Raw genomic sequence first — 24,517 nt, forward strand, 5'->3', positions numbered from 1 at the left:
GCTGCCCATCCAATCCATGCCTCTGATGCCCTCCCCCCAACACATCACCCGTCACCACCATACATACAACCAGTCTACGCATGTAACAGTCACGTCTACATTTTGTTTTATAGGACTGCTTTTAATGATTATATTTACTGTGGATTTATTCTATTGTGTTTTTTACGCTTATTGTGTATTCTTTTAAATGCTGCATCAGATCCAGAGTAACAATCATTCCATTCTACTTTACATTCGTGTACTGAATGACTATAAACAACCCTGGATCATTTTGTACCCCTCTGTTTTCTATGTTACATCGGTGACCAAAACCACACACGGCAAAGCTTGGGGATTCTCATTGAGCCACTGTAACGAATACACCTTTGGGGCAAAGATCTACAACTACATTTCTTCATCGATCTCCCCCGGTGGGGGTGTTAACACAGGAGAAATAACTTCAAGGCAGAGGTTCCCAACCCTTTTTTATGCCATGGTCCAATACCATTAAGCAAGGGGTCCATAGACCCCAAGTTGGGAACCCTTCCCTGCCTTTAGGTGTGGAGCAGAAGATTCAGAGCATGATTGGAGTCAAGAATGTGTTGCCTGAAGAGGTGGTGGATGCACATAGTTACACCACATTTTAGAAGCACCCAATTGCCAATGCAAGGTAGAAAACAGACCTAATATTGGTAAATGGGATTCGTGTCAACAGGTACAATGGACAACCTGTATGTGGCGGGCTGAACGTTATGTTCCTATGCTCCAAAACTCAGTGAAATATACAGCTTCTTAATTAATGACAGTCTTTGCCTTGCTCCTTAGTAACTACTGTATCTGCATCCACCACTACTCCTGGCACTGCTCCCGTACCTCTCCCTCGGGCATCGTATGGGTCCACACTCTAGGAGACATGCATCATTTCTCTATCTGCATTATATTCCATATTGCGAGTTTATTATGGCAGCTAGTCACACGAGTGGGGGGCGTGGTAAAAGCAAAGGGAGTAAGTTACATCTCCATGTTTCGCTCGTGACAGTTCGCAGCTAGGATCTGAAGGGTGTTGCATCTTTTGTTGACTGCTCAATTACATTCCACTCACACTTGGGTGCGGTCAAGTTTCATTGCTTCAAAATTGTATGTCTGCTAATTCTTAATAAAGCATTGAATATACATCTTTGACTTTTGGAACAATTATTGGAGCGGAGGACACATCATACAAGGATAACAAATCTGTGGGGATTGCCAGCAGCGGCAATTTGGTTTGGTTAGAATTGACTGCTACGTCTGTCTACACAAGCTTCGACAGTTATTCCAAATGAACACCAGCATTCAGCCGCCACAGACACATTCTTAGTCATTCACTGTGAATGATTATTTCTCATGCATAGGCAGTTTGAATAGCAGAGGCTTGTACCTTTCACAGAGGACAATGTCCCACCTTTCTGCCTCGGGGAGGAGGCAATAACCAAGGAATGAATATGAGGGAGAAGATGGAAGGCAGGATAAGTTCCAGAGAGCCCGTTGTAGAATGGTAGTTGGAGCAGAGAATCGTGAAATTATTTCCAAGATTGCCGATGGCGATACCACTGGGGAGGGATGAGGGGGCGAGGGTCAGGGGTTTAGAGAACAGAGAAAAAGGGTAATGAGGAAAAACTTGGATACAACGGGGTTTTTCAAGAGCCTCTTAAATAGGTACATGGAGTTTAGAAAAATACAGGGATATGTGGTAGGGAAATTCTAGGCATTCTCTAGACTCAGGTTACATGGTCAGCACAATATTGTGGTCCAAAGGGCCTGTAATATGCTGTAAATTTCTATGTTCTAATTTTGGGGTGAGTAAAAATGTGGGGGACTAGGGACATGAAATTCAGGGCAAGCTGAAGGAATTCAGGAAGCCATGTCAGTTCCAAAATAAATGAGCTGTAGGATTGGAATGGATTGAAATGGAAGAGCAATTTGTTCCTGGCTCTTACAGTGGGAGTAACTAAACCACAGCCATACTTAGCAAATATTAATTCAACTGCTACAAAAAAAATAAGGAAGGCTCCAACTTGGACGGCATCCCTGAAGGGCCTTTGTTGCTGTTCCTTGAGGTAATGCTGCTTAGAGCATGGATCATTAAACAATACTCTGCCCTCAAGACAAATCTGAGGTGGTGGAACAGAGATCCAGTCCCTGTTATTAAGAGTATTGGATTAGTCAACTGTCTTAAACCTGACTTACAGTTGTTCTATGACAGCAATTACAAAAGAAGGTGGGAAAGAAAATGCTTAGAAGATAGAACCTGTTATTCAGGGTGGAGGCATTCGTCAGGAGGTACTCTGAAGTAATAGTGTTAGACGGCTACTTCTACCCAGTATCTTGTTAGCAAATGTATATTTGCTAGAGAACAAGACTGAGGGCCCAAGGATAAAATTGCTATTTCAGAGGGAAATGAGAAATTGCTACGTCCTATGTTTCACAGAGACATGGCTCACTCCAGATCGTGTACTATATATCGGTAAGACCTGAAGGCTTCTTGATACACCAGATGGACTGGATTGCTGACTCAGAGAAGGCAAAAGGTGGGAGTCTGTGTTTCACGATAAACTCTTTTTGGTGCTTGGACGTAATGATCTTATCGCACTCTTGTTCCCCTAACCTGGAATATTTAACTATCAAGTGGCAACTCTTACTTATCAAGAGGGCTTTTCTCCTTGATCCTGACCGCAGCTTACATACCGGCAAAAGCCAACAATACACACAAGAGAAAACCTGCAGGTGCTGGAAATTGGAGCAACACACACAAAATGCTGGAGGAACTCAGCAGGACAGGCAGCATCTACAGAAAAAAGTACAGTCAACATTACAGACTGAAACCCTCCAGCAGGACTGGAGAAAAAAAAAGCTGAGGAGTAGATTTGAAAGGTGGGGGGCGGGGGGGAAGAGAGAAACGCCAGGTGATAGGTAAAATTTGGAGGGGGAGGGATGAAGCAAAGAGCTAGGAAGTTGAATGGTGACAGAGACTGAAGACCATGGAAGAAAGAAGAGTGGGGGGGGGTAGCGTGGAGGAGCACCAGAGGGAGGCGATGGGCAAGGAGATAACATGAGAGAGGGACAAGGGGATGGGAAATGGTGAAGGGGTGGGGGAGGCATTACTGGAAGTTTGAGAAATTGAGCCATCATGTTGGAGGCTACCCAAACGGAATACAAGGTGCTGTTCCTCCAACCTAAGTGTGGCCTTATCCTGACAGTGGAGGAGGAATTAAAATGGGTGGACACTGGGAGATCCTGCTTGTTCTGGCGGACGGAGCATAGATGCCCGGCAAAGCGGTTTCCCACTCTACATTGCATTTCACCGATACACAAGAGGCCACACTGGGAGCACTGAACACAGTACATGACCCCAACAGACTTACAGGTGGAGTGTTATATTCCATTTGGGTAGCCGCCAACCTGATGGCATGAACATTGATTTCTCAGACTTCCAGTAAAGCTTCCACCCTATCCACCTTCACCATGTCCCAACCCCCTGGACCTTTCTCATGTTATCTCCCTGCCTTCCCATCGCCTCCCTCTGATGCTCCTACCCCCTTCCCACTTCCCTTTCTTTCATGGCCTTCTGTCTCTTTCACAGATCAACTTCCTAGTTCTATGATTCATCCCTCCCCCTCAAAGTTTCACCAAAAGCCAACATTAATCAGGCACTCGAGATATTGAATGCTACCATCACTAAACAAGAAACAGCCCACCCAACGCATTCCAAATCATAGTCGGTGACTTCAATCAGGCTTGTTTGAACAAATTGCTGCCTAATTATCATCAAGATATCACCTACAGCACCAGGGGTCCCAAAGCACACGACCACTGCTAAATGACAATTAGGAATGCCTACTGTTCCATGCTTAGAATGCATGTTGGGAAATCTGATCACTTGGCTGTCCTCCTCCTATCTGCATGTAGGCAGAGGATAAAGAGCAAGGCTCCAGAGATGAGAACAAGAGGCAGTTGTGAGCAGCTGAAGAGCAGCTATGAGATTGCTTCCAGTCAGTAGACTGGGCTGTGTTCAAGGACTCAGAAGATCTGAACGAATACACCACAATTGTCACGGACTTTCCATGAAAACAGTTGTCAATGAGTGTGTCCCCACAAACTCATTCACAGCCTTCCCCAACCAGAATACCTGGATGAACCATGAGATCCACAATCTGCTAAGGGTCAGATCAGCGACATTATCAGCTGGCAACTGAGGAAGATACAAAAGGTTCAGGAACGATGTCTGGAAAGCCATCTCACATGTGAAGTTGCAATTCTGGATCAAACTTGAATCACTAGGGGATGCTCAACAGCTGTGGCAGGGCTCGAACGCTATTACCTCGTACAAAGTGAAACCAAGTAACACAGGCGACAATAACGCTCCGCACCCAAGTGAGCTCAATGCCTTCTATGCTCGCTTTGACTGTCAAAACATGGAGAAACCTTCACAAACTCCCACAGCCCCCACTGACCCTGTGTTTTTAAGTCTTTGAGGGCACCGTGAGAGAACCTTCAGGAGGGTGTGCCCATGGAAAGCACCCGACCCAGATGGGGTAACTGGTTGAGTACTAAAGACCTGTGCTGATCAACTGTCTGGACTGTTCACTGATTATCTTTAACTTCTCGCAGTCTGAAGTACCCACCTACTTCAAACAGCTTCAGTTATACCGGTGCCTAGGAAGAACATGGTAACCTGCCTCAGTGACTGTCATCCAGTAGCATTTACACCCACTGTGATTAAATACATTGAGAGGTTGGTGATGAAGAACATTAACTCCTGCCTGAGAAGTGACTTGGATCCATTCCAATTTGCCTATCAGAGGAACAGGTGCACAGCAGATGCCATTTGATGGACTCTTCTTTCAGCCCTGGAACATCTGGATAGTGAAGACGCATACGTCAGGATGCTCTTTATCAACTACAGCTCGGCATTATATACCATCGTCCCCTCAAAACTAATCAATAAGCTTCAAGAAAGTGGCCTCGATACCTCTTTGTGCAACTAGATCCTCAATTTCCTCACATTCAGACCCCAGTCAGTTCAGATTGGCAAAAACGTCTCCTCCACAATCACCATCAGCACAAGCATAGCACAAGGCTGTGTGCTCAGCCTCCTGTTCTAGTTGGTTTATACTGATGACTGTGAGGCTAAGCGTAGCTCCAATGCCATGCTAAGTTTGATGACGACAACACTGCTGCTGGCAGAGTCAGAGGAGGTGATGAATCAGCATACAGTACAGGAGGGAGACTGAAAATCTAGCTGAGTAGTACCAAAACAACAATTCAATGTCAGCAAGACCTGGGAGCTGATTATTGATCTCAGGGTGAGGAAACCAGAGGTCCAGGAGCAGTTCTCATTGGAGGATCAGAGTTGGAGAGGGTCAGCAACTTTAAATTCCTAACTGTGTTATTATTTCGGAGGGACCGTCCGGGGCCCTGCACGCAAGTGCAGTTATGAAGAACGCCCTTGAATGGAAAATACTACTGCAAGGGGGTTTCGTCTTTTATGTTACTGTCTAGGCTAATTAAAATGGCTTCTTTGTTATGTTATACTTGGGAATGCTTCTTTGTTATGTTATACTTGGGAATGCTTCTTTGTTATGTTAAACGCTGAGAAAGTCCTTCCCGCTCGCAGTTTGTTTTGGATTATCTATTGATATGAGGACAAATGAACCAATTGCAATAGTTGTTATGCTTTTGGTGTGTCTGAAGATATTGTATGCGCAGGGTTTTGGGGCAGAAGGCGGGAGAGGGAGAATGGACCAGGTGCTGTGAGTCCGCTAACGGGGGTCGGACCCCGAGCGGTGTGTTCGGCGAGGAGAGGAGACGGAGACGGAGACGGACTTGTGTGGAGCGTCTGGTCGACCACCGTTGTTGGTCGAGGTGGTCCAAGGGGTCGCAGGGTGAAGAAGAAGCGTCCTGAGCTCCAACTGTTTGTGCACGAAGAGATTGAACTTTGATAAGTGCGGCGCCCTTTATATTTTATTCTCTATTAATTATATAGTTCCAGTAATATCTATAAACTGTAAATCATTTAATCGTATCTGGTGTATTGTCTGTTATTTGGGCGGGGTGGGGTACATCACACAGCACCTACACAAACTAATAACCCAGTGTGCTGGGGCCGAGGGCCATTTCCCTAGACGACAGTGAGCCGAGCGACCCTGAGGGTGGCCACACTACAAAATGTAGTGGATATGGCTCAGTCCATAATGGGTAAAGCCCTCCCCACTGTTGAGTACATCTGCACAGGGTGTAGTTGCAGGAAAGCAGCATCCATCATCAGGGACCCCCCAGCCACCCAGGCCATGCCGTCTTCTTACTGCTGCCGTCAAGGTGGTGGTACAGGAGCCTCAGGGATCACACCACCATGTTCAGGAACAGTTATTACCCCTGAACTACCAAGCTCTTAAATCAGACGCGATAACTTCACCCAACCTGAATCCTCCCTTCGCTGAACTGTTTCCACAACCTATGGACTCATTTTCAAGGACTCTTCCTCTCATGTTCTCGATTTTTATTGTTCAGCTATTTATTACTGTTAGTTTTCTTTTCTTTTGTAATTGCACAGTTTGTCTTTTGCACGCTGGTTGTTGTGTGTCCTGTTGGGTGTGTCCTGTTGGGTGTGGCCTTTCATTGATTCTATTGCATTTCTCGGATTTACTGTGTATGCTTGCAAGAAAAACCAGTCTCAGGATTTCCTATGATGATATATATCAAAAACATACACATACTTTGATAACAAAACTTACTTTGAACTAAATATATTCTTAACCTTGTAATTCTACCTGCCTCTACAGTGATCCGACAGATCTTTCATACCCACTTTCCTTGTCTAAACCTCGTAATTTTATACAATTCTAAAAGGTCACCCCCTCAGGCTCCTGTGCTCCAAGGGAAAACATCCCAGCCTATCCAGTCACTCCAGGTAACTAAAGCCCTCCAGTCCTGATAACATACACATTAATTTTTTTCTGTAGCATTTCCGGGTCAGTGACATCTTTCCTACATCTGGCTGACCAGAACTGCACAAACTCCCCACAGTTGTAACTCAGTGCCCCGACCAACAAAAGCAAACATGACAACTGTCTTTACTCTGATGACAAATGCAATTAGCATGCACAGTGCAAGAAGAAGAGATATTGTGAAAGGCAGGAATTCTCTGCAACCAAGTGTTGTTTCAGGAAATCCAGGGAAACTTGGTTGTGCGGATTCACAATTGGCTTCCCCACTGAAGGCAGATGGTGATAGTAGGTGGAGCATATTCTGCCTGGCAGTCTGTGAGTAGTGTTGTTATGCAGGGATCTGTTCTGGGACCTCTGCTCTTGGTGATTTTTATAAATGACTTAGATGAGGAAGTGGAATGGTGGGTTAGAAAGTTTGCGGATGACACAAAGGCAGTGGATAATGTAGAAGGTTACAAGAGGATACTGATAGAATGCAGAACTGGTCTGAGAAGTGGCAGATACAATTCAATCCAGAAAAGTGCAAAGTGATACGCTTTGGAAGGTCAGACTTGAAGGCAGAATACAAGCTTAATGGCAGGATTCTCAGCCGTGTAAAGGCAGAAAGGGACCTTGACATCCATGTCCACAGATCCCTCAAAGTTTCTATGCACGTTGATAGGATGAATGCTGTATTGGCCCTCATTAGTTAGGGAATGAGTTCAAGAGCCACAAGATAATATTGCAGCTCGATAAAACTCTGGCTAGATCGTGCTTGGAGTATTGTGTTCAGTTCTGGTCACCTCATTATGGCAAGGGCATGGAAGTTTTAGAGAGCGCAGAGGAGATTTATCGGGCTACTGCCTGGATTAGAGAGCATGTCTTATGTGGAAAAGTTGAACAAGCTAGGGCTCTTCTCTTTGGACTGGAGGAGGAGGGGTGATAGAACATGGAATATAGAATAGTACCACACAGTAGAGGCCCTTCGGCCCACAATGTTGTGGCGACCCTTAAACCCTACCTCCCGTATAACTCCCACCACCTTAACTTCCTCCATATACCTGTCTAGCAGTCTCTTAAATTTCACTAGTGTATCTGCCTCCACCACTGACTCAGGCAGTGCATTCCATGCACCAACTACTCTGAGTAAAAAGCCTTCCTCTAATATCCCCCTTGAACTTCCCACCCCTTACCTTAAAGCCATGTCCTCTTGTATTGAGCAGTGGTGCCCTGGGGAAGAGGTGCTGGCTGTCCACTATCTATTCCTCTTAATATCTTGTATACCTCTATCATGTCTCCTTTCATCCTCCTTCTCTCCAAAGAGTAAAGCCCTAGCTCCCTTAATCTCTGATCATAATACATACACTCTAAACCAGGCAGCATCCGGGTAAATCTCCTCTGTACCCTTTCCAATGCTTCCACATCCTTCCTATAGTGAGGCAACCAGAAATGGACACAGTACTCCAAGTGTGGCCTAACCAGAGTTTTATAGAGCTGCATCATTACATCACGACTCTTAAACTCTATCCCTCGACTTATGAAAGCAACACCCTACAAGCTTTCTTAACTACCCTATCTACCTGTGAGGTAACTTTCAGGGATCTGTGGACATGTATCTCCAGATCCCTCTGCTGCTCCACACTACCAAGTATCCTGCCATTTACTTTGTACTCTGTCTTGGAGTTTGTCCTTCCAAAGTGTACCACCTCACACTTCTCCAGGTTGAACTCCATCTGCCACTTCTCAGCCCACCTCTGCATCCTATCAATGTCTCTCTGCAAACTTCAACAATCCTCTACACTATCCACAACACCACCAACCTTTGTCATCTGCAAACTTGCCAACCCACCCTTCTACCCCCACATCCAGGTCGTTAATAAAAATCATGAAAAGTAGAGGTCCCAGAACTGATCCTTGTGGGACACTAGTAGTCAGAACCCTCCAAACCGATGATAGAGACATAAATAGAGTGGACAGACAGGGTAGCAATAATTAAAGAGTAGGCACAATTTTAAGATGATTGGAGGAAAGTACGGGAGGAGGAGAATATCAGAAGTAGGGTTTTTATTTATTTTTAACATTGTGGTAAGTACATTGAATGCACTATCAGGGGTGATGGTAAACACAGATAACTTAGGGGCATTTAAAAGACTTTGATAGGTACATGGATGAAAGGAAATTAAGGACAATGTGGGAGGAAAGGGTTAGGTTGACCTTGGAGTAGGTTAAAAGGTTAACAAAACATTATAGGCTGAAAGGCCTATGTTCAGCCCTCACTGGAAAAATGCAGTTCTGGTTAGTCACAATCCAGAAAGGACTGTGCTGAGGCATGATGCAGAAGAAAGCAAGAGAGAACAATTTGTACAGGGTCTCCTTCTGCTGACTGTAGTGGGTGATGTTGCCCAGAAAAGAAAGGCTACATTTTTCCTTCTGTTCTGCTGCAGAGTGACATGATTCATCATCAGCAACTCCTCACAGAGCAGAGAGAACAAATCTAACCCGAGAGAGATACCATTATCAGCAAAGATTCAGCAAATGACCCTGATAATTTCCACTGAGTAGTGGAACAATTATGGAGTTAAGTCACAGAGGGGCCATAATGCCCAGTGAGATCCAAGGAGGCAAACAGCTGCTTTAGCAATGCTTCATGTTATGGGTATTGATGTGAACTTTAAGGATGGTCCTTTTTTTGAAAAATGAAACGGGAGGATAACAGCTGGGCCAGTTTTTATTGGGAAAATCGTGCTGAGTTGCAGTTCTGAGCTGCTGTAGTCTGTGCAGTGAAGATACTCTGCAGTACAGGAACCTTGCACTGATATATCTTCCTCTGTAAGCAGTCCCTCAGGATCGAGGATGACCTGCTTTCAGTCACGTTTTCTAGGTTCTGAGGTAACTGATGAGATGAGTGTGGGACCAGCAAACCTTTCCTCAGATGGGACAGGAGGTGGCGAGCAGGCGGGTAGTTTTGCGCATTTTCCACTGCACGTGCAGGTCTTCTGTACACTCGAGCTTCTCAAATCCCCCCGAGAATTGGACTTGCTGGACACAGAGACTCCAAGGACAGAAGCAACAACATACTGAATGAAGAGGCAAACTGAGCACGAGGATGGCGAAGGGTCTTGGCCCGAAACGTCGACTGTACCTCTTCCTAGAGATGCTGCCTGGCCTGCAGCGTTCACCAGCAACTTTGATGTGAGTTGTATGAGAATGACAGCCTGGTCAGAGTGGATTTCTGGATGGAAGTTGGCAATAGAGGTTCATAGGTACATACAAATTAGATGGAGTATACTACTCAGCTCCTCAAACACGCTCTGACGTTCAGTAAGGTACAATTGCATTTTCAACCCAACATATCCCTTGCACGCTACAAAAGAGCACACCGATGCCCCCACTTCCTCAGGTGGTCACAGAAATTTGGCATGCCCCTGATGACTCTTACTGGAATCTTCAGAGGCGCAGCATCGAAGGCATCCTATTCAGAAGCATCACGACTTGGTGTGGCTTGCTGGCCAAGTTCCAGAACGTTGCAGAGAACTGTGCGCACAGCCCAGGCCATTCCACAAGCCAGCCTCCCTTCCCCTCGACTCCATCTACACCTCCTGCTGCCTTGGGAAGGTAGCCAACATAATCAGGGATCCCTGCTGCTGTGGGCTTTCTCCCTTCTCCCCCTTCCTGTTGGGCAGAAGATACAAAAGCCTGCGAGCATGCACCTCCAGGCTTAAGGACAGCTTCTATCCCATGCTTATCAGATGAGCAAGATCTTGATCTCCCAATCCAACTTATTTTGCCCTTGTACATTATTTAAAAAAAACACTATATGTACTGCACTTCCTTTGTAACTGTGACACTGTATTCTGCATTCTTTTTACTGCCCTGATGTAATAATGTAAGATCTGTCTGGGTGGCAAGTTAAACAAAAGTTTTTCATTGCGCCTCAGTACATGTGCCAATAATAAACTAATACCCTTTTGCCTCTTTACGTATCAAGAATTTATTTACTTTCAATCTAAAAATATTCAAAGACCATTGTCTGGGGAAGAGTGTTCCAAAGACTTTTAAGTCACTGTGAATAAACAAAATTGCCTAAACTCTTTTTTTTTAAAAAAAAAAGAGATGACCCTTCATTTACAAGCCTTCTGGAAATCTGAGAACACATAAAGCTCATGTTGTTCGCAGCTGGCCAGCCGACCAATTCTGTCCGCACCGCGTCTTCCTCTCCGAAGTCAGGAAGGCAATGCCAAGCCAAGTTTCTGCCCCTTCCAATTACCAGAGAACACTTCAAAAGACCATGTTATTCTTGAAGGTGCACCTGAGAAAGGGTCTTTTTAATTGGTGGGGGGGGGAGGGGAGGTGTTGGGTGATGAGGCATCAAGATCAAGTCAAAGGGGGAAAAGGGGATGGGCTGGTGATGGGAGGGCAGAGAGGGCATTGACAGTGCAAATAGAGGATTTGCAGGAAGTTAGAAGAAATTTGAGAGTTTGAGAGTCTATGGCCAAAGACATAGAGTTCAAGGCCTTTCTGTGTGTGAGACTGGGGGGTGGGTGGGAAAGGGGCTCGTTGTGGTGCTATTTTGTTCCATTGTTGTTGCTCTGCTGAACATTGGGGGCATGCTACATTGACACCAGAATGTGTGGCAACACTTGCAGGCTGCCGCCAACACATTCCACTGTAGATTTTGACGTACATGTGGTAAATAAATCTGAAACCTAGCAAACATTGAAAGGCCTAGATAGAATGGAGGTGGAGAGGATGTTTCCTGTAGTGGCTGCCTCTTGTACCAGAGGGTACAACATCAGAAATAAAATGATGTCACTTCAGAACAGAGATGAGGAGGAATTTCTTTAGCCAGAGGGTAGTGAATCTGTGGAATTCATTTGCACAAATTGCTGTAGAGGCCATCTTTGGGTACATTTAAAGAGGAGATTCATAAGTTTCTTAATTAGTAATGGTGACAAAGGCTAAAGGGACAAGGCAGAAAAATGGGGTTGAGAGTCAGCCATGATCAGATAGCAGAGCAGACTTGATGGGCCAAATGGCTTAATACTGCTCCTACATCTTATGGGTGGTAGGGTGGAGACATATCTCTACCAAAGGAGGCACAAGGCAATCTTTCCATCCACGAGTCTGCAGATCACCTTTGAGCAAGGCATAGCACCTGCTTAGCCCCACCATCAAGGTCATGTGAAGCCATGGGAGCAGGTGGTGGATGGTCATATGAGCAGCCGGTGCACATCACAAGTCCTGGTTATGCGACCACTGACGCCAGGCAGACAATCTCTGAACAGTATTGATAATGGCTGGGGTCACCTATCTTGTAAAGTCACTGCCAAGAAGGCAGCAATGGCAAGTCAATTCTGTAGAAAAATTTGCCAAGAACAATCATGGTCATGAAAAGACCATGATCACCCACGTTATACAACACGGCACAAGGCACAAGGAATGAACAATGTCTTGTGGTGTTAGAGGATGGGGACTAGGGATAGACAGCAGGAGGCAATCAAGAACAGATGGGAAAAAGTAGAATCCCATGGAGACCACTCTTGCCATTTGGACATAACGCATGGAAACAGGCCCTTTGGCCCATCAAACAACCTATGCCAACCATCAGCTACCCATTTGCCAGAAACCCATTTTATTCTCTCCACATTCCCATTACTGTCCTCCCCCCCCCCACCCCCGATGCTATCACTTAACTACTCAAGGAACAGTTTATAATGCCAGTTAACCTACCAACCTGCAACATCTTCCCATGTTGCTAAGAAACCAAAATACTCAGGGGGAACCCCCTTGGTCGAAAGGAGAACATGCAGACTCCACGTTGGACCCAGGTCTCTCTAGCACTGTATGAGCTGTGCTACACGGTCTGCTGTGCCAACCGTGTTGTTAGGAGTGAATGTGGAGGCAGAGTGATGAGGGGGACGAGTAGGGCACAGGTTTAAGGTTGCGACTGGCTTTGTAGTTAAAGAACAAGGATAATCCCCTGTGAATTTGGAGCAGGAAAGGTAGGCGTGGCCCAGTCAGATGTGGTCAGGGTTGGGCCTGCTAACTGATGAACAGAGACAATCAGTGCCAAGTTCTTGTTTTCATAAACTGTGGCAGGTCAGAAATCTCCGGGAGTTCACAGTCACACAAAGGAAAAGCAAACACAGCCTGCAGGCTCACTGTGCCCCAGCCCAAGACTTGTCAGAGCACCAGCATGCGAGGCAAGGTGAGGGGGATGTGGGCAAGAGTAACAGGCAGCTGAACAACAGGAATGCATCAAGTCTGGCCTAGGTGTTAGCATTCCCGGGAGGTGGCAGGGGAGGGAAGGAGACGGGATGGAGCAGAAGCAGGAGGGGGAATAAAGAGAGGGGAGAGAGGAAATAGTAAGTTTATTGAAGGATGGGACAGGAGGGAAAGCAGTTCAGGTGGTGAATGTACAGGGGGAAATGGAGAGGCTAATGGAGGAGAAAGCACACCCATACCAAGGAATGAGTGGAGAGGAAGGGAAACAGGAATGGATAAGGGAGGGATCAAGATGGACAGGGAAATAGTGAGGGTGTAGGAAAGAGGCTGTGGGTAAAGATGTGTTGGGGAGAAGGAAGGGAGAGTGGAGAAGGAGACTGGCCAGAGGAGAAGGCAGAGGGGAGAAAGGTGAGAAGGAGTGGAAAAGGAGACAGTGAAATGAAAAAGGTTGTATTGTGGAGTCGGAAGGAAGAATAGGCAACCATTAGCCAATAAAACTAATAATAGGCATCCATTAGTCTCGTGAGATCATGGATTTGCACCTTGGAAGGATTCCAGGGTGTAGGCCTGGGCAAGGTTGTATGGAGGACCGGCAGTTGCCCATGCTGCAAGTCTCCCCTCTCCACGCCACCAACGTTGTCCAAGGGAAGGGCACTAGGGCCGATACAGCTTGGCACCAGGGTCATCGTAGAGCAATGTGTGGTTAAGTGCCTTGCTCAAGGATACAACATGCTGCCTCAGCTGAGGCTCAAACTAGCGACCTTCAGATCACTAGACTGATGCCTTAACTACTTGGCCACGTGCCAACACCCAATAGAACTAATACTGAATGGTTAAGCATTTGTTTCAAGCTAAAACATTCTTAACAGATTAGGATTGTTACAGGAGCTCTGAACTGATATCCGATTTGTGTCTCCATCGTCAATGAAAGCCTTAAGCATTTTCCAGTTATATAACTGCCCAATGCATATTGGTTAATGGAGATAACAATGGTGCATATTTTCCGTCCTTGCATCCAATCTGTCCAGCCTTCTCGGCATTAAACATTTCAATTGAAACCCTACTCACTCTTACAAACTCTAAACAAATACGGATCTAACTGATCTAATCTTTTCTGTAGTGGCGGCCTTGCAATCCCAGGAATGAGTCTGACCCGGTTGGTCCTGCTATTCCGCTCTTTGCCCACACCCCGACGGGTTTCTCCCACCCAGATGATTCCAGATTGCACGGGTCACAATGTCTGCCACTGGGGATCCAACAACCCAACCTGTCCTTTCACAGCAGGGGCGTCCAACCTGGGGTCCAAGGACCCCCCCCCCCCCCCACCGGCAGTCAATGGTAGGGGTGCGTGGCATAAAAAAGTTGTGACCCCCTGCTTCATGGCATAGCTAGAGGGAAATTGTCTGCACAATTCAAATCCAGGGACATACCGTTTATATTGTGACTCTTTCAGACGCTAGAGAAATGACGGGGACATCATTGCACTTAAAAGTGTGATGTCTGGAATGTGAATCACCAGGGTCTGACGTTAATTTTTCCAGTTGTAATAAATATTCTGCACTGATAGACATTTATCTGACTAGCTGTGACCCCCTCCGTTCACATCAGCTAATATCGTGCGTAATATCCCAACAACTCATGCATTCAAACTCCGCCGGACTGCTCTGCTGCTACTGCAAAAAAAAAAGCTAATTTTTACAGTATTTATAACCTGTGTATATGTGCTTGTGACAACGATAAACTTGAACTAGGACATGCATGCTCTACAATACTAAATTCTGATTTAATAAATACCATTATAATCTCTCTGAACCAACACCATCAGTGGGATATATGTGACCATGCATTAAACAGTGATAGTCAGTACAACGCCCCCAGTCTATACAACACAGGCGATATAATGCTGTGCTACATCCATTTGTCCTCTGAGTTTGAAGATGATCATGACATGATAGGTTGCTGCGCTTAACGCGCGTGGCTGATCTGACTAATTTGTCCTTTCGGTGATATACCGAGCAAGGGGACACTGTTTGGGTTGCCTGATTAACAGTGGGATCGCTGCTGCCTGCACTGCTGTCGTCAGCTGTTCATTGTCCTCCCACCCCCCCCACAGACCGAGACTCCAGTCCGGAGAAGGCTTTGATAAAGGAATGACTGTGGCTGAGCTCATCTCACGTCTCAGGATCAGAGCTGAAACACTTCAAGGATAACACAAGGAAGTCCTTGAAACATTTTGTGTGCCTTCCTTGAGAGCGCCCTTCCTCCATTACTATATATAGCGTTCAGAACATGTCATGTGATTTATTATAATGCAGCTCGGCATATTGGGCTGGAACCAGAGGAACAAGAGGGCTAATTGACTCACTGTGTTTTGACCACCAGACTGAGAGATGGTGAAAGTGCGGTGACCTAATAGGCTGGAAAATCCAGAACTAGAGGGCACAGGTTTGAGGTGAGAGGGGAGAGGTTAATAGGAAACTCAAGGACAACTTTTACAAACACAGAGACCGGTCAATATATGGAATGAGCTGCCAGAGGAAGTGGTTGAGGCAGATAGATTAACATTTTAAAGGAACTTGGACAGGTACACAGATAGGAAAGGTTTAGCACAGGGACCCCCAATCTTTATTATGCCATGACCCTTACCATTAACCGAAGAGTCTGTGCACCCTAGTTTGGGAACCCCTGGTTTAGGGGAATATGGGCCCCACAAAGGCAAATGAGAATCTTGAGCCAATTGGCCTTTTCCATGTTGTATGACTATTGCCTGCCTTTATGCCATAAGTCTTGAGATAATAAATATTATCAGTATTAAATTAATGGCCGTCAGAACTCTGCCTCATAGTTCCAGATGAAAAGATGTGACCCCGATCTCCAGTCTGTGTAGAGTTTGCATGATCTCCCTGTGTGACCACAATCTCCAGTCTGTGTGGAGTTTGCATGATCTCCCTGTGTGACCCCGATCTCCAGTCTGTGTGGAGTTTGCATGATCTCCCTGTGTGACCCCGATCTCCAGTCTGTGTGGAGTTTGCATGATCTCCCTGTGTGACCACAATCTCCAGTCTGTGTGGAGCTTGCATGATCTCCCTGTGTGACCACAATCTCCAGTCCGTGTGGAGTTTGCATGATCTCCCTGTGTGACCCCGATGTCCAGTCCGTGTGAACCCGATCTCCTGTCTGTGTGGAGTTTGCATGATCTCCCTGCAACCACATGGATTTCTACTGGGTTCTGATGTCAGGTTTCCTTCGTATCCCAAAGGTGTGCTAAAGATTTAAACTTGATGCAGCAAATTGCACCTTAGCAGAGGCAAGTGTGTGTGAGAGAGAGAGAGAGAGACACACACAGAGATACACAAAGAGAGAGAAACGCCACAGACAGAGAGACACACACACACACACACACACACACACACAGAGCACAAGACACACAGACTGAAAGAGAGAGAGAGACAGAAAGAGAGGTAAATGAAACATTGGATTGCTAGCATGGACTGAATGGGCCAGATAGTCCCATTCTGTACTCTAATCATCATTTAACATTTGTCACGCTTTCTGTAAGAGAATTCCAAATCTCCATTTAGCAAACTTAACTGTGGGGGATATTCCCACTGAATGCACAATGCATGATTCCAAGGAGGGGGGTTGCCAATGGGATATGGGAATTAAACCGCCCCCGAAAGGGTTAAACAGCACAGGCAGTTGAAGTGCTTGCAGCAGAAGTTAATTAAGTATTGGCTCCTGCCTGTGGTTCTGTGCAAGCACTGTCTCAGGATATAGCAACAGTTTTCCCATGGTTTCCAGATATCAAACTGTTTCCACAACAGAGACACAAATATGCTGCATTTTAATTACGTTGCCACTCCCCCTCCTCCTCCCTCACAGGTACAGACACATCAGCCACAACATCCTCCACCCATCTCACACCCTCCCACACGTATCTGAACCTCTACAACTTCAATAGCCCTCCTCAACTCCCCCCCCCCTCCACGCCACTCCGCCCTACATTCAGCCCAGCATCCAAACAGACCAGTCCACACTTTCACAGAACACCGCACTTCTCACACAGTCCCCACATCCGCCCGCGTCTGTCCTCAGCTGCACGCCCACCCACTGTCACGCTCTCCACGAGAGCGATATAGTCTCGGCTCACCCCACTGCCCCTGGACACCTTCCCCACTTCCCCCTTCCCTGCCAGCAGACACACCCACACACTCCCTGCACCCCAGGCCGACCTCATGTATACACTCTGACTCAGAATGAACTGCTTGGAGAGCTCCAGGCGGAGGCGGTGGGCGGGTTCTCGCTACAGCACTGCTGCGAATCCACGTCATGATAAGGCATGAGGAACTGTCTGGGTTAGCAGAACTCCCTCCCCGAGCGTTTCCCAGAGTGCCGGCTTTTTATAACCTGACCCAGTTTAGCATGGAGCACAGCTAGTCCTTGCTGCCGGGGTCTCTAACACTGCAGAAACATTGCCAAAGTTGATTCACACTCACTCCGTGCTGAAGGGCCGCTGGAGTCTCAGATCAACCAGTGCGCGGCCACCTTGGCAAAGTCTAACCTCTGCTGGTGAAAGATGAAATCAGTCTGTACTGAAACAAGAGAAAACTTGTGGGCAGAAATTTCAAACGCGGCTCGATGTCCTTGCGAGAGTTCGACCGAGGAGAGAAACCTCTTTAAAATCAGACTCGACCCCTTGTTTCCACAGCCCCGTCAAGTTTAGCCTGTCAAAACAAACAGTGTCTCCGGATGACAATGAAAGCGGAGATATACTGTCTCGTCTGGCTGGGCTGGGGCGGGGGGGCGGTTGGCAAGCTCGGGTCGAGGGTCAGGAGGTTACAGGATCAAATCTATTCTAATGCCCAAGCAAGCAGTGCCGGGGGAACACTATACCCTGAGCTAGAGGCTACACCCCCGCATGCCTGCTCCTGAGATCTGCTCTTAGAACATTTTGTACACTCAAAAAGGATGAGGTTACAGGCCCAGCCCCTCCATCATCAAAAACAGATCGGATTAAATTTTTTTAAACAAGTTAACGCCGGCACTCACCTTGACACTGTGGAGAATCTGCTCCGCAAGCAAGGATCAGAGTGTAAATCTGGGCACTCTCCACTGTAGCGGCTCCTCGGTGTCCTGTTCCGTATGTTTCGGGCTTGTGTTGAAGGCAACCGGGCACTCAGTTCTTTTAATGACAACGAGCAGTGATTTCCAGCCTTCCGATCTCAGCACTTGGGGAGACAGGGCAGGAACGGCAGGGAAGTTTAATTGCCTGCGGCACGGCACTCGTTACAGAGTGAGAGAAAATAAAAGCAAGCCGGAATCCTTCCCCCACCCCCTCCCCACCAGGAACTCGTTGCAAGAACAGGCGTGCTGTCGCACGATCTCCTCTGAACGGCCTCTCTCCCAGGCAAAGAGGCATGTGTAACCGGCCCCACATGCACAATTGATCTCTGAGTCACTCACAAGTAATTACATCAGCCGTTAGGAGGCAGGCTGCCATCTGCTGCTGCTGCTCACTGCTGCTGGCTGGAGACCCAGCCCCTAGGAAAGCTGTCATCGCCGGGGGAAAGAGTAGGAACACGGACCACTCCGCTCTGGCCGCCGGCTATGCAGGGAATGTACTGAGAATGGGCGAGGCAGCAGACACATTTGCCGCCAGTACACAGATGTGAAAGGGGTTGGGGAAGGTCCATTAACTTTGTTTTAAGGTAACCATTCTCCCGAAGAATAGGGTCCCCACTTTTTTTTTAAAAAAAGGAGCACCACTTAGTTCCCCCCACCCCTCAAAAACGTCCCCTCATTACCCGGAGCATCCTGGGCTGTTATTGACTCACGAGGCTGGGCAGCTCTCCAACACCGCTTCCCGACAGGTTAGTCGGCGACAAGAGGCACCGCGTTAAGAGGGCGACCCACCCATCTACGAGCTTCTTCTACCACGGCTGCTGTGGTGGCGAGGGTTCGGGCTAAAGACTTGGCCCTTCCCGTCTCCAGCTCGGGCCCACAGTTTTGACTTAACCACTGCAGATTGGCAAAGACCAAGGAGGGGACAGAGGACAAATGGGTGAGGCAAGAACCTGGCACCTAGCACCTGGCAAGTCAGTCTGGCTCCGTGCCACCTGAAGGTTGGATGATAAGACTTCCAGTCTGAGACATAAACAGCCGAAGTGTATTCTAGTGTGAGCCCCATTGAAGGTTGTTTAAAGGATTCCACCTTTAACCTGAGTCATCCTCAATTAATTAGCAGATGGATTGAGGTAGAGATACATCATGGAGGGGGGAGAGGAGGGAGTTGTTGCAGGATGGGTTGGGTAGATACACAAAATATTGATGGGTTGGAGGCGAGAGTGAATTAGTGGGGAGGGATTAATAAACATTGCGTGGGCGAGGACTTGAAACACCAAATGATGGGGGGGGGGCAGGTAAACACTGTCGCGTTTCTCTTGTTGTCTCTGTGTCTGATCAGATTTGTTGACCAGAAGTTCCTATGCCCGGAAGCTGCTGAATGAGCATTTATCACCCCCCCCCCCAGAAACATAACACCGGATCACAATCAGTACTCATTAATAAATAATAGCTCCGACAAAAGGTCAAAAACTCTTCCCTCTCTCCCTCTCCACAGATGCACCTCGGTCTGTTTAGTTTTTCCATCACTTACTGCTTTTACTTTGTCTATTTCTAAAAAAAAACTTGCAATGTGTCAGGCAGGTTGGAAAGGAATAAAGTAAAACATTTTGTACTGCCTGTCTCTGGTCTGCTCGTGAACGTGCATCTCCAAGTGTTTCTTTGAACTTGGTCTCAGACATGTCTGAGAGGAACTTGCAGGTTTAGCAGCTACACTGATGTTGTACCGCACATTATTAGCATTGCTAGATCTAGCCTGCCTGCACTGTTCCCCAGACAAGCATCTGTGCGCTGTTACCTTTGGGTTAGGTGATGCCCATCTTGCTGGGGGCAATAGCAAGGCATAATGAGCTTTAAGCAGGATATTACTGAGTAGTGATGTTTAAATTGCTGGTTTATTTCACGGGACCTGGAAGGCAGGGAGAACTGACGTTTTATTTTCTCTCAAAGTTTTTTAATCTCGCAACTATCCTTCAACGGCTTAGCTAGTCTGACTCTTGTGCTAGTCGCTTGGTTCGATAAAGATCTAATGACCTGGGAAAGAGTAAACGGGTGATAGTTCGGGTCGAGAACCTTCATCAGTCCCGAAACGTCGATGATTGCCATTGATGCTGCCTGACCTGCTGAGTTCCTCCCGCATTTTGTGTGTTGCAGAGACTTAACAGGTTTAGACACACAAAATGCTGAAGGAACTCAGTTGGTTTAGACCAGAGGATGTTTCACGCAGGTGTTAGGAACATGAAGATTGGTATTTGACTGTCATGATAAACATGAGAAAAATCTGCAGATGTTGGAAATCCACAGCATCCAGACCTGAAACATCGACTCTGTGCCCTTTCCCATAGATGCGGCCTGGCCTGCTGAGTTCCTCCAGCGTTTAGCGCGCGTTGCTTTGGATTTCAAGAATCTGCAGATTGTCTCACGTTTGAGATCGAATTACCTGCTTTCTTGTGAGGTTAGGCGGCTTCTGTAATGGGGGGGGGGTGCGGGGGTGGCAAGAGGAGCAGGGGTCGCTGGTCAACTAAATTCTGGTCTTACCTGACCTTTCTGTCAGAGTGTGGAGGATCCTATTAGGGTGGGTGTCGGGGGGCGCGGGTAAGTGGAGAGGTTCCGGCTTCACGGTGGACCCGGGCCTCGGGAGACCACGCGGGACCGGTGCCCGCATGAGAGCCGTCTCGCGGGGATGTTCCGTGACGCTCCAAAGCGTTTCTTGTGCACAGCTGTCACTGCCCTGCCTCCGTCTGCCGACCGGACTCGCCTTGGCGGTCTGTGTTACAACCTGGCAGCAGAGGTCCCCAGTGGAAGTTCGTTAAGCAGGGGCGCTTCCCCGGTACAATGGGGACCTGGGCTGGAAGTTGTTGCACCGGGCAGTTCCGTTCAACAGGTTCACTGACACCTGTCCATTCTGTCCGCGGAGGACTCAGTGCATTACGCTTACACGGAGTGAGACGTTGCAGCCCCTCTTTGGGTTTCAGAAAGGGCTGCTGATTAGGTTCTGGCTGCATTTTGGTCCCGCAGTCCTCATCTTTACGGGCACCAAGTACGGAAGGGGCGGGTGGTGAGGAGGTTCTCCTGGGCCTGGCCAAGTTGGCCGTTCATGGGTCTAGGCGGCGGAAAGTGGCGGGCGCTGCCTGGGTCGAATGCCTGTCCCTTTTTCCAAGGATGCATTCGTGTCCGGCTGTCTTTGGCGAGGCAGCATGCGATCGCAATGGGTACATCGGGGGACTTCCGGGAGCCTTGGACCCCCCCCCCCAGGGCATTGATCGTCTAACAGACCAGTAGTAACCATATTTTAACCTGAGTGTACTCACTGCCTTGTAAATTATGAATGTCTGTACCTTGTGTATTTGGGGTGTAAATAAACTTTCATAGTTTTGTAAAAATAAGTAGCAGTGATGGTCGTTCGAGAGCAGTCTGGGGCACTTCATGTACAGAACCGTATGGAGATAAATTAGGGCCACACTGAGTACTTTCAAGATTGAGGCCAAACTGCGAATAAATGCCTTCAGCAAGCATTGCCATTTGATAACCCTAATAAAAGGGCATTGCATTCTGTCTTGACAGTTGAAAATAGACCTATGGGGTGGTGAACGTCTGGATCGATTTGCTTGCATTTTGCGAACAAGGTGTATCTGGCCAATCTTCCACTGTGTTGGATCGATGCTAGTATCAGAGCAGCTTGGCTGGAGGCAAGGCTAATTTTGAATTAAGTCCTTAGTACTATAGCTGAGATATTATCCGGTCCCTTAGCATTTTCTGTAGCCAGAGGTTTTAACCATTTCTCATTATTATGGGAAGCAAATTGGCCCGACAACCTTGCACAATAGTGTGAGTAGAGATAAAACATTACAGCACCCTACAGCCGCACACAGATGGCACCTGTTCAGCATTTCTGGCTGAAGATTTCTGATACCTTTTTTTTAAATAAAAAGACTTGACCTACAAACACCTGGCTCCTGAACCAGGCTGGATAACTGCACTCACCACAACCTATAGGCTCACCTGCAAGAACTCTACAACTCATGTTCCCTGTATTATTTATTAGTGTGTGTGTGTGTGTGTGTTTTTGTATTTACACAGTCTGTCTTTCGCACATTGGTTGCTTGTCTTAGTGTGTAGTTTTTCATTGATTCGTTGTATTTGTTTGTATGCCTGCAAGAAAGTGAATTTGAGGGTATTTGGTGACATATACAGTGCATACTTTGACACAAATGTGGGCCTGAATGGGGAGATTTTGAATGCTTCTCCTCCTGTTGGCAGTTTAATTTGTCCATTAACACTATGCAGATCAAAAGAGCTTTAATCTGATCTGTCAGCTATAGGTTTGCTTAACCCTATCGGTGCACACTGCTTGACTCGATTATTATTCTGAGTTGCAAGTGGCCATGTTGACTGTTCCATTTTGGACATGCCTGCTGCTGTTTGAAGAGCGTGTAACGATCTGAATGAACAACACGCAAAACCAGCTTTTCATCATTTCAGTACACGTGACTAAAAACAAACCAATTCCAATTACTCCGCACTCTTGTTGACCCAGGTTCACCGGCTTGATGGTAAAGATGGAGTTGATCACAATCTTACAAATTTTGAAAAGCAATCCTACTGCTGCAGATGCCTTATGGATCCTCTGAAGGTTTCTCTCCAATTAGTATCACTGTCGCGGGAAAGCAGATTCTATCAAAGATCCTCTCCACCCACCCAGGTCACGCTCTTTTCTTGCTGCTACCGCCATCAGACAGAAGGTACAAGAGCCTCAAGACTCTCACCACCAGGTTCAAGAACAGTTACAACCCCTCAATCATCAGGCTCTTGACCAAAAGAGGATAACTACACTCATCTATTGAGATGCTCCCACAACCAATGATCTCACTTCAGGGACTTTTTAAAATCTTATTTCATGCTCTCATTATTTATTGCCAGTTATTTATCATTGCATTTCAACAGTTTGTCATCTTCTATGATCCTGTCTACAGTTACCATTCTACAGATTTGCTGAGTATGCCTGCAGGAAATAGAATCTCAGGGTTGTATGTGGTGACATGCATGTATGCTGATGATAAATTTTACTTTGAACTTTGATTGGACTTTGTTTCCAGAAGGGCTGCAAAGTAGTCATCTCTCACAAGGAACTGACGTGTCTATGCCAAAGTGACAAGTAGTTTTGCCTCTTGCCAGTGATGTGGGAGCCAAGGCAAGTATAGTTAAGGATGGAACCATTTTAGTCAGTCATAATTCAACTGAACCCTTCAATCCAATGGGTACTAAGATCTCTCGTCAGAGATGCAGCATGATATTAGGCTACCCCAATGAGCCCACGTCACCCATTTACATCCATATGTCCAATTAACCCATTAACCCATACATCTTTAGAATGTGGGAGGAAACTGGAGTACCCAGAGGAGACCCTTGTCTTCAGAGGGAGAATGTATGAACTTCCTCACAGACAGTGATGGGGAATCTTGTTTCTCTCAGTTCTTCTTTTAAATGATGCAAATCAGCTGGTGAAGTTTAGCTGGCAAACAGCGGGAAGTTTCCACTGTCATGACATAACATGGGTCTACAAGAGGAAGATTGTGCAACACACTCCCATCTGGTTGGTCTATCTTTCCAGTGCTCCATAATGCAAGAGATGTTCAAAGTTCAAAAGTATGTGTACTTTATACAACCTTCAGATTTGTCTCCTTACAGACAGCCACGAAACAAAAGAATCCCAACAGAATTTACTGGAAACAAAAGACGACTGAATACCTAATGTGCAGAGAGAGAGAGAAAAAAAGTGTGCAAACAATAAAGCAAGCATTCAGAACTGAAGTTCAGAGGTCCAGAGAAGCCGATTAAGGCCCGAGTCCAGCACAGAGCAGAGTAAATCCCATGGAGCAGCAAGCCAGACTGGCCCACCTCTCACCTCCAACCCAGACACCCTGACCACTTCCATCCGGCCCAGTGCTCAAGTCATCCAAACCACAGATTGTTCCTCACCCTCAGTCACCGCGATAAGGCTAGTACCCAGCCTGGTAGGATTTTGTGAAGCTATTGAGGTACTCGACTGCAGCAGAACTTTCTCGACTTCGGTACAAGTCTCTAAATATCAATAAAGGGGGTGTTTACACAGTTGAGTATACTGTGTGAACTTCTGTTCAATCCTAATCTGATATCCATCTTGATGGGTAACTCATTTGGTCTTACTGTTTTCTCTGGTGAGTTTCATTGATTATTGGACTTACTGAGCT

The 24,517-nt window shown here is 46.8% G+C and overlaps 1 protein-coding gene across 1 annotated transcript in view; it reads right to left on the reverse strand.

The window, feature by feature from the left end:
- LOC134351028 (probable JmjC domain-containing histone demethylation protein 2C) overlaps window positions 1–18,388 on the reverse strand; it is an 84,930-nt gene extending 66,542 nt beyond the window's left edge. Inside the window, exon 1 of the mRNA XM_063057010.1 lies at window positions 18,216–18,388. The gene's annotated coding sequence lies outside the window, so the exon portion shown is untranslated. The remainder of the gene's footprint in view (window positions 1–18,215) is intronic.
- Window positions 18,389–24,517: the final 6,129 nt, after the last annotated feature.

This window comes from Mobula hypostoma, chromosome 8 (assembly GCF_963921235.1).
Source record: "Mobula hypostoma chromosome 8, sMobHyp1.1, whole genome shotgun sequence".
NCBI classification, from domain to species: Eukaryota; Metazoa; Chordata; class Chondrichthyes; order Myliobatiformes; family Myliobatidae; genus Mobula; species Mobula hypostoma.